Source organism: Manis javanica, chromosome 6 (genome assembly GCF_040802235.1).
Source record: "Manis javanica isolate MJ-LG chromosome 6, MJ_LKY, whole genome shotgun sequence".
In the NCBI taxonomy this organism is placed as follows: Eukaryota; Metazoa; Chordata; class Mammalia; order Pholidota; family Manidae; genus Manis; species Manis javanica.
Genome location: NC_133161.1, coordinates 10,878,801 through 10,886,908, shown reverse-complemented (window position 1 = coordinate 10,886,908; position 8,108 = coordinate 10,878,801). Strand labels below are relative to the sequence as shown.

The 8,108-nt window shown below is 44.5% G+C and overlaps 1 long non-coding RNA gene across 1 annotated transcript; it reads left to right on the top strand.

Moving 5' to 3' along the window:
* The first annotated feature begins 652 nt into the window (after positions 1 to 652).
* LOC140850060 (uncharacterized) lies at positions 653 to 5,173 on the top strand. The gene is made up of 3 exons (XR_012132802.1): positions 653 to 733; positions 2,300 to 2,425; positions 2,533 to 5,173. It is a non-coding gene; the product is annotated as an uncharacterized lncRNA (long non-coding RNA).
* Positions 5,174 to 8,108: the final 2,935 nt, after the last annotated feature.

The window sequence follows — 8,108 nt, the reverse complement described above, 5'->3', positions numbered from 1 at the left end:
CCTGCTCTGCACCCCTGCTCTGTGCCCCTGCTCTGTGCCCCTGCTCTGTCCTCCTGCTCTGCACCCCTGCTCTGTCCTCCTGCTCTGTACCCCTGCTCTGTGCTGCTGCTCTGTGCCCCTGCTCTGCACCCCTGCTCTGTCCTCCTGCTCTGCACCCCTGCTCTGTGCTGCTGCTCTGTGCTGCTGCTCTGTGCCCCTGCTCTGCACCCCTGCTCTGTGTCCCTGCTCTGTGCTCCTGCTCTGCACCCCTGCTCTGTCCTCCTGCTCTGCACCCCTGCTCTGTGCCCCTGCTCTGTCCTCCTGCTCTGTGCTCCTGCTCTGCACCCCTGCTCTGGCCTCCTGCTCTGCACCCCTGCCCTGTGCCCCTGCTCTGTCCTCCTGCTCTGTGCTCCTGCTCTGCACCCCTGCTCTGTCCTCCTGCTCTGCACCCCTGCTCTGTCCTCCTGCTCTGCACCCCTGCTCTGTGCCCCTGCTCTGTCCTCCTGCTCTGCACCCCTGCTCTGTCCTCCTGCTCTGTACCCCTGCTCTGTCCTCCTGCTCTGCACCCCTGCTCTGCACCCCTGCTCTGCGCCCCTGCTCTGTGAGGCAGGTTTTGCTTTCCGTCTCCCCACAGTATAGCTGGATTGAAAATAAAGGTCATTCAACTGCTCCTTCGCTCTTCAGCTGCATCCCTGCACATCTCCCCAGGATTGTTAGTAGTCTGCTTTTGGGTCTGGCCTTCTGCCCGAAGTTGGTATGTATCTGGAAGAGGTGATGAAGTGTACTCAGTTCTTTACTTGTCTTTAATTTCACTGGGAGGATTTGTTTTTGTTCCCTTTTTCTTTATTACTTTTCCAGCTTGAAATACATCCTTTGCCGTCACTTGGAATTCTCAGAACTACAAAGAAAACCAGTAGGATAATGGAAAAATGGCACTAACCTTGTTATTATCATAATTATCATTACATTTATCACTAAGTCTTGAAAAAGCATCCAATTGTAACTGGCCTGTTGGGACAGCAGTGAATGGGCATAATTATTGCCCAGAAACTCTCTTGGTCTTTAGGGAGCTGAGGGTCGGGTACTAAGAACCATGGACACACACATGCGATGGAAGTGACCAAGTGTCCTAATTTTATTGGGCCGTCTTAACTTCCTTCTATCTTTGATCCCCCATCCTTTCCTCTCTCTGATACCCTAGCCAACTACTGGGCTCTCTTGTGGGGATAAGAAGGTCTTACTCATAGCTGGGCACGACCACAGGATTTGCTAAAGGCCTGTTCAGTATTAGGATCTTCAATTCTGTGAATACTATTTACTTGAAGGTCTCACAATCAATCCAACATAATTTCAGAATTCCCACTCTCCATGAAAAGTTCTAGGATAAGACAATACTACAGAAATGGGACAGTGTGTGAGTCAGAATGCAGGTCTTTAAAATGGCCATCGTGGGACAGTTGGGGTGGGGGCTTCATCTGCACACCCAGCCAGGTGACCCTGGGACAGAATATCGACAGCCCTTTGGAAGTCAGATGAGCCAGAACTGTGCTAATAAGCCCTTGACATCATTGCTGTTCCATCTTTGTGAGAACCCCTGTGTGGGGTACTCATTTGCAGATGAGGAAGCCAAAATCCAGGGGGTTAAGTAACTCACTCGAGGTTATATGTTAATAATGGTAAAGGTAACTTTCAAACCCAGATGGTCTGACACCAGAAGTCAAATTCTTAATCACTACCTTTAACCCTCATCTATCTGTGTAGACACCAGGGATCTTATTTATGTGAAGAGTTTGTTAGTGATGGCGAACAATGTAAACTCAGGGGTTCACACTGTATGAAAAATAAAGGAGCAGAAAGAATGTTACTAACTGCATCCTGGAAGGCAGGGAAGTAGCCTCCAGGTCGGGAGAGAGTGAGGAAGGGGTGTCAGCTGTCACGGCACTCTGGTCTTGTCAAGGGAGCTTCTTCAGGTGCCCTGGTCCAGAGCCACCTGTCCAAAGTGTATCTTCTGAGGAAAAAAAGCCTGTGTGGTTACTTAATTGCTTGACTTTCTAAGGTTGATGGAAAGAGTGTGTCTCTCGGAGGTAGGACTGCTCCACAAAGTCTGGGAGCTGCAGGGCATGGGTGGTGACACAAGGACACGGGCAGGCAGAACAGCGGCTGGGACAGACCGTAGCAGCAGGGGCCTGACAGCTGCGGGAGCAGGTGCACAGCTGTGGGGTGTGTGGAGGCCCGTGGGGGCTGGGCATGGAGATCCACAGACTAGGCTGGCAGGGCACATAGAGGCTAGTGCCACTGAGATGCGTCATTTGCTCCCCAGGCTTCTGGGACCTGGGGAAGTAACATTGCTACTGCATACAGATGGATCTCTTCTGTTTAGAACATCTTCCTCCAAACTGTGCTGTATGAACGTACTGTCTTACTGCTGCAGCTGCCTTACCAAAAGGTGAGTTCCATGTTTTCTGTCTTACTGAATACTGACAGTAAGCCCAGTGAGCTTTGGAGAGGGGACACTTTTTGCTGACCATACCCCTGAGGTTACCTATGATTTAGTCATGTAGGACCGTGGGGTGAGTTGCCCGCTTCTTCAGAGCATATCAAGCCTTCTACCCTACAGTGACGCAAGAAAGCCCAGCAGTTCCCCCTAACCCTCCTCTGATGCTCCTGCCTCTTTCCTGCTACGTGTCGGGTTTCCTGATGCTTAGTCAAGTCTTGGTCTGGAAGAGAGGGAGAGAGCCCAGTGTGGCTCAGTCCTACCTTGATGGCTGCATGAAATTAGCTTTCCTGTACCGGGTGAAGGTTTCAGGCCTCCTTTATGGCTGATGGGGACAATGCAGTGCTGTTCCCTGGAGTGGCAAACCTTGGAGTGGATGCCCACCTCCTACTGGTGCCAGTCAGCGGAGGGCCCTACCTGAACTAGGTTGGTACCCAAGTCAAAATGCTTTCCATTCCTGTTGCCCATGAAGAAGGAGGCTGGAATCCAGGTGTGGCTGCCTAGTGCTGAAGGGTATCTGGGAGCTGCATGCTGGGCTCAGAGAGCCTTGGCCTGCCCGGCACCTGAAGTCCTTTCAGCAGGAGGGGCTGGCTCCACTGTACTGAGGCTGCACCTGCAGAAGGCCACCCAGAAATTCAGGCCGAGAACACGGAGATGACAACCATGAGAACCTGCGTATGGCTTTTTCCCCAGAAATCCTCTTCAGAATTTTTAGTTTAGCAATTTTTAATTATGTAAAGGATACCTGCCTATGTTCTTTCTGTACCCATTCAAGCACTGCAAAGAAAGTGGAAATCTACCTTGACTGCCGTTCCTGATTCCATCCTCTTGTTATCCATTCATTTTGTAAACTTTTCAGAGGTTTCCTCCACGCATTTTCTTTCTCTATATGTGTATCACCACACATTGTGTGTTTTTAAAAAATATGTAATTGGTAACATGCTTTATAAATTTTTCTGAAACAGCTTTCTTCATTCAACTATCTTAGAGGTTTTCCCCTTTCAGTTTATATATATTTAGCTAATATTTTCAACTGTTGCGGGTATTCCATAGTATAAATGTGTCATATTTTATTTAATTGAAAATACTCTGAACCAATGTCCTCATTTTATAAAATTATTGGGGAATATGTCCCATATTATCCTGAAACAAAATTGAAAGATAATACAACTTACTTAAAACATGATTAAAAATCAGTGTGATGTCCTAACTATAATATAAGGATATAAAGAAAAGCAATTTATAATAAACCAATACTGTATTTTGAAATATGAATGGCTTGGGCACACTGTAGCAGATGACATCATAAAGCAGACAGATGCTTGCACCTATATCTAGACTCAAGTGAGTGCTACAGCCCCACATGCAGACAGATTTAGGTGTGTTTTGTTGCTAATTTAAGTATCCTGGGTGATGTTGCCATAGATTCTGTGATTTTTCTGAGATGATGAGCAACCTGTGGTAAAGATCCAAACTGAACAATTTTTTTGCCGATTCCATTCTTGGAAAAGTCATCATATATTAAAATTGTGCAAAAGTTACTTTGTGTTTATATATAGCAGAATTAAATTCTTGGCTTAGATGTACACTTACATGAGTGACCCCCATAGTCCCTGCAGGATGGGAAGATTCTTCTTTGTGTGGGTACATTGGGGCCCCCAAACAATAAATGCCAGTAGTGACCCCAAAGATGGTGACAGTCAAAACATCCACGTTAATTTCCTAAATATCTCTTTGGGGGGTGGCACTGTCCTCATTAAGAACCAATGATCTAATGAGGACGTTAATCCATTTTTTTCCCTCTAGACTGGCTAGGAAGCAAGGGGTATCCTTATGTATACCTTTTTGTGCACGTCAAAACAGTTCTTCAGGGGAAGATAAATCTCTAAGTCATTCCAACTAAGGTGCCCTTACCCAAAACCTGGGCCATGGGGTGTGACTTCTCCAGAGGATGGCTCTTTCCATTTCAGTCTTTCTTTTCCAGGTGGTTCCCAGACGTGGGTCAGCGTGGGTTCTGGTTCCCTTGGAGAACCCAGAGTCACGATCCCCAGCCCACTCCAGGAATGTAGCCCTCTGGGACAGGCTGCTGTTACTTGTCCTCCTAAGGCAGGCTGCACATGGATGATTTCAAAGAGCTCACCCTGCGCCTGCAAGGAGGCCCTCCTCCGTGATTCCAGCTCACCTACCGTAACTTAACTCACAATTTCTACTGTGAGGTGGAATCCTGATTGGCCACCCCCATGGTTGGGGATGCCACTACCTGCCCAGATGTCAAGTTCAAAACAGGGGCAAAATATTACTTTTAGAAGCTATTATCATTAGATTGTTTATTTTTATGATTGAGGTATTTTAATTGTGCATATTGAAAATTAAGAGTAGCTTGAAGGCATTTCTTGTAGAGGTGGTAAAGTTGGATTTTTTCCAAAGAAATTGGTGAAGGAGAAAGAGGTAAAAGTTCTCTGACAGCATCTGGGAAAGAGGGAGAAGAGTCTCTCTTTTCTCAGGCTGGCAGGGAACTTTGAGGACATTTAGTCCAAGGTCTTTGATGACCATCCCATGAGAGAGACCCCTGCGGGAAATCTCAGATGAAACAAGTGCCGCTGACTGTTCTGAGCGAAGGAAGCAGAATTCCAAAATGTGACAAAGCAGCTGTTGAAATATTTGACATTGTTCAGTAGGAAGAAACATAGAAAGCAATTTTTTTTTTTAAATGAGGAAAGGCTATGGAGCAGGAATGTTTGAGAATATGTTTCCCTTCAGAAAAGAAAAACAATAGATAATTTCATGAGTTTGCCTTTTGTTTCTTTCGCTGTGTCTACGTTCTCTCTTCTGGTTTGTGCCTATTTTACCAAATAAGTGTAGGGCTAAGCAATGGACAAGAATGTTTTTATATGCCTTGCCTTCTGACGTGGACAGACTGGTCAAGTATTATTACACTTATATACACCAAGGGTGGAAAAGAGGGGAGACTTAATCCTAAATTACATGTTGAGAAAGTGTCAGAAATAAAACTCAAGCCAGTCTTTTGAACTAAATTATGTGCCCATTATAACAAACCAGCTCTAAGTTAATTTGAATTTGTGGAATGTTACAATGAGCATTTTATTTTTATAACTTTCTTTGGAAACTCATGATATTTTCTTAGATTCTCTGTCATGTTTGCCTGCGTGGGTGTATTTACTCATTGCTACCTGGTGGTAAATAAGAAACACGGGAAAGAGGAGAAAAAAAGAGATGAGCAGATACTTGTTAGTTACTCGCAACAGCAATCTGGGTTCAGAAATTTGAGATTCATTCACTAAAGAATAGTAGTTAAAGCTGGTTTCTTTTGACCCCACCAGGCAATGGAAAATATTGTGGAGTGACATGGCATTGTGATCTTCCCATTTCAGGGCAAAGGCAGAGGTGCAGCAGCTTCACTAGATTTTCCTGAGGGAAAAACAGAGGCACAGACAGTCTATCTAATAATAAAGAGCAAAATCTGGAGTGCATATGGCATGCTTAAATAAGATTAAATGAGAAAATGATGTATGCAAATGTGCTTAGCATAATGCCAGCCACATACTAGGTTTTCAGTGAATGTTGGTTCAACTTAAGATTGTGTTTCTTTCCTAGAGCTCTGTACTTACTACCTTGTGATGAAGAAAATATTTCTCTCCTCTTACTTTTATTACCACAGTCTGATGGAGAAAAGCTAAGTAATCCACCAAACTACCAACCTGGAAGCCCAGTGCCCATTCCCTACCTGAGTCCACACTCACTTAGCCAGCGTTCCTGCAACCCTTTGGCAGGCCTGCTCTCGGTTTACCCGTTTGGAAACTGTACCACTGCAGCCAACGGCCGTCTCTCCATTTCCTTCATTTCTTAGGCACACAAAATGATGGGAGCTTTCTGTGGGGATGGTCAGGAGAAGCTGGTGATTGGGAATACATTTTTCACTCACTTTCTCCATTGAGTTTTAGAATAAATGTGTGACTCCCACATCACTGTGAGAACACACTGTTCTTCGTTTGCGTCTTTATTTTATCCTCCAATTCCCAGCATCATCATTCCATTGATGGTGGAATATGGGTCAGCCCATTTGGCCTCAATCTAAGAAGTGATCCTAATCTGCTATTACCAACACTGCCCTCACCCTTATGCCTCCAGGAAGGTGTATGAAGAATGGTGGGTGGGGATGTTCGAGCAATGGAGGAGGGACAAGGCAGAGGGAGGGAGAGAGAAAAACAATCAGGAGAATAATTGTATTTGAAAAATGGAAATCTCAGATTATTAATTTTGTTTTTTTAGCAAGATGATCAAGCCATTTTAGAAACATGACTCATATATTGACTTCTGCCCTTTCTTCCTCCAAATGATTATGAAAAACACATACTTGGAAGATTTTAATAAAATTATGAGTAATATTAGATCATTCTAATTCCTGTTTACCGAGGACAGCAGTCCAGTACGTAGCTGCAACAGGAAAATGAATCTATGCTTCTTAGAGGCACAGCCATTTACAAAAACCAAGGAAGAATAATTTTTGCTTGTAGCCCTTTCATTGCCTTTTCTCATTTTTTCCCAAAAGTTTGTCAAAGTTACATATATATCTAGTTTAAAGAGCCAGATATTTCCACCAGTTTTTTGTGAAAAGCAGTGGTTCTTGCTCCCACTCTCTCCAATGCTGCCATTCCCAAGGCAGCTGCTTTCACTTCCTTTAGTTGATGTGTGTGCGTGTGTGTGCATGTGTGTTTATGTCTTTGTCTCTAAATTATATGCTGTGTTGCTACTTTTGATTTTTTTCAATCTTGTTGGGCATACTTTACGGAATATGAAACCTTAGTTCTTCCTCAGCCCATTCCCATGGCAGACCCTTTCCATCCCACTTTTCAATGTAGTTTTGTTGTGAAATTGGCTAAATCAATATTCAGTGTTTAAAATATGTGATATAATGAGAAATATATATTTGGTCTCTGCCTTTGGTTCCTGACATAGAACCAAAACTCTTGTAATTTCCTGAGTGATAAAGGTGCCAGGAACATATTTTGTTCTGATATGTGGTCTTTAACTCCAGTTCTTGATATAAGAGTTTATAAGACCCTTGGGATCTCTGGAGTGATAGGAGTATATTTTTGTGTGCTAATGAGATGACTGGTGGCTGGGGTCCCTAGCTTTAGGATGGTGGCTGGTCACCAGAAGACTAATGCATTATTAGAGGGTTGGAACTTTTAGCTCCAGTTCCAATCTTGGGAATGGGAGAGGAACTGCAGATTGAGTCGGTCACCCATGGTTAGTGATTTAACCCACCATACCTACATAATGGAACTTTCATAAAAACCCTACACAAGGGTTCAGAGAGCTTCTGTGTTGGTGAACGCATGCACATGGTCACCAAGGAGGGTGGAAATCTCAGTTTCGTGGAGACAGAAGTTCCTGTGCTCAGAACTCTCCTGGATCTCACCCCGTGTACTTCTTCTTTTGGCTGTTCTTCTGAATCCTTTAAAATAAACTGGTAAATGTAAGTAAAGTGTTTCTCTGAGTTCTGTGAACTGTTCATAGCAAATTATAGCTACACTTCCTGAGGAAGGGGTGTGTGAACCCCCAGTTTATAGCCGCTTGGCTAGAGCTACAGTGACAGCCTGGGACTTGTGAC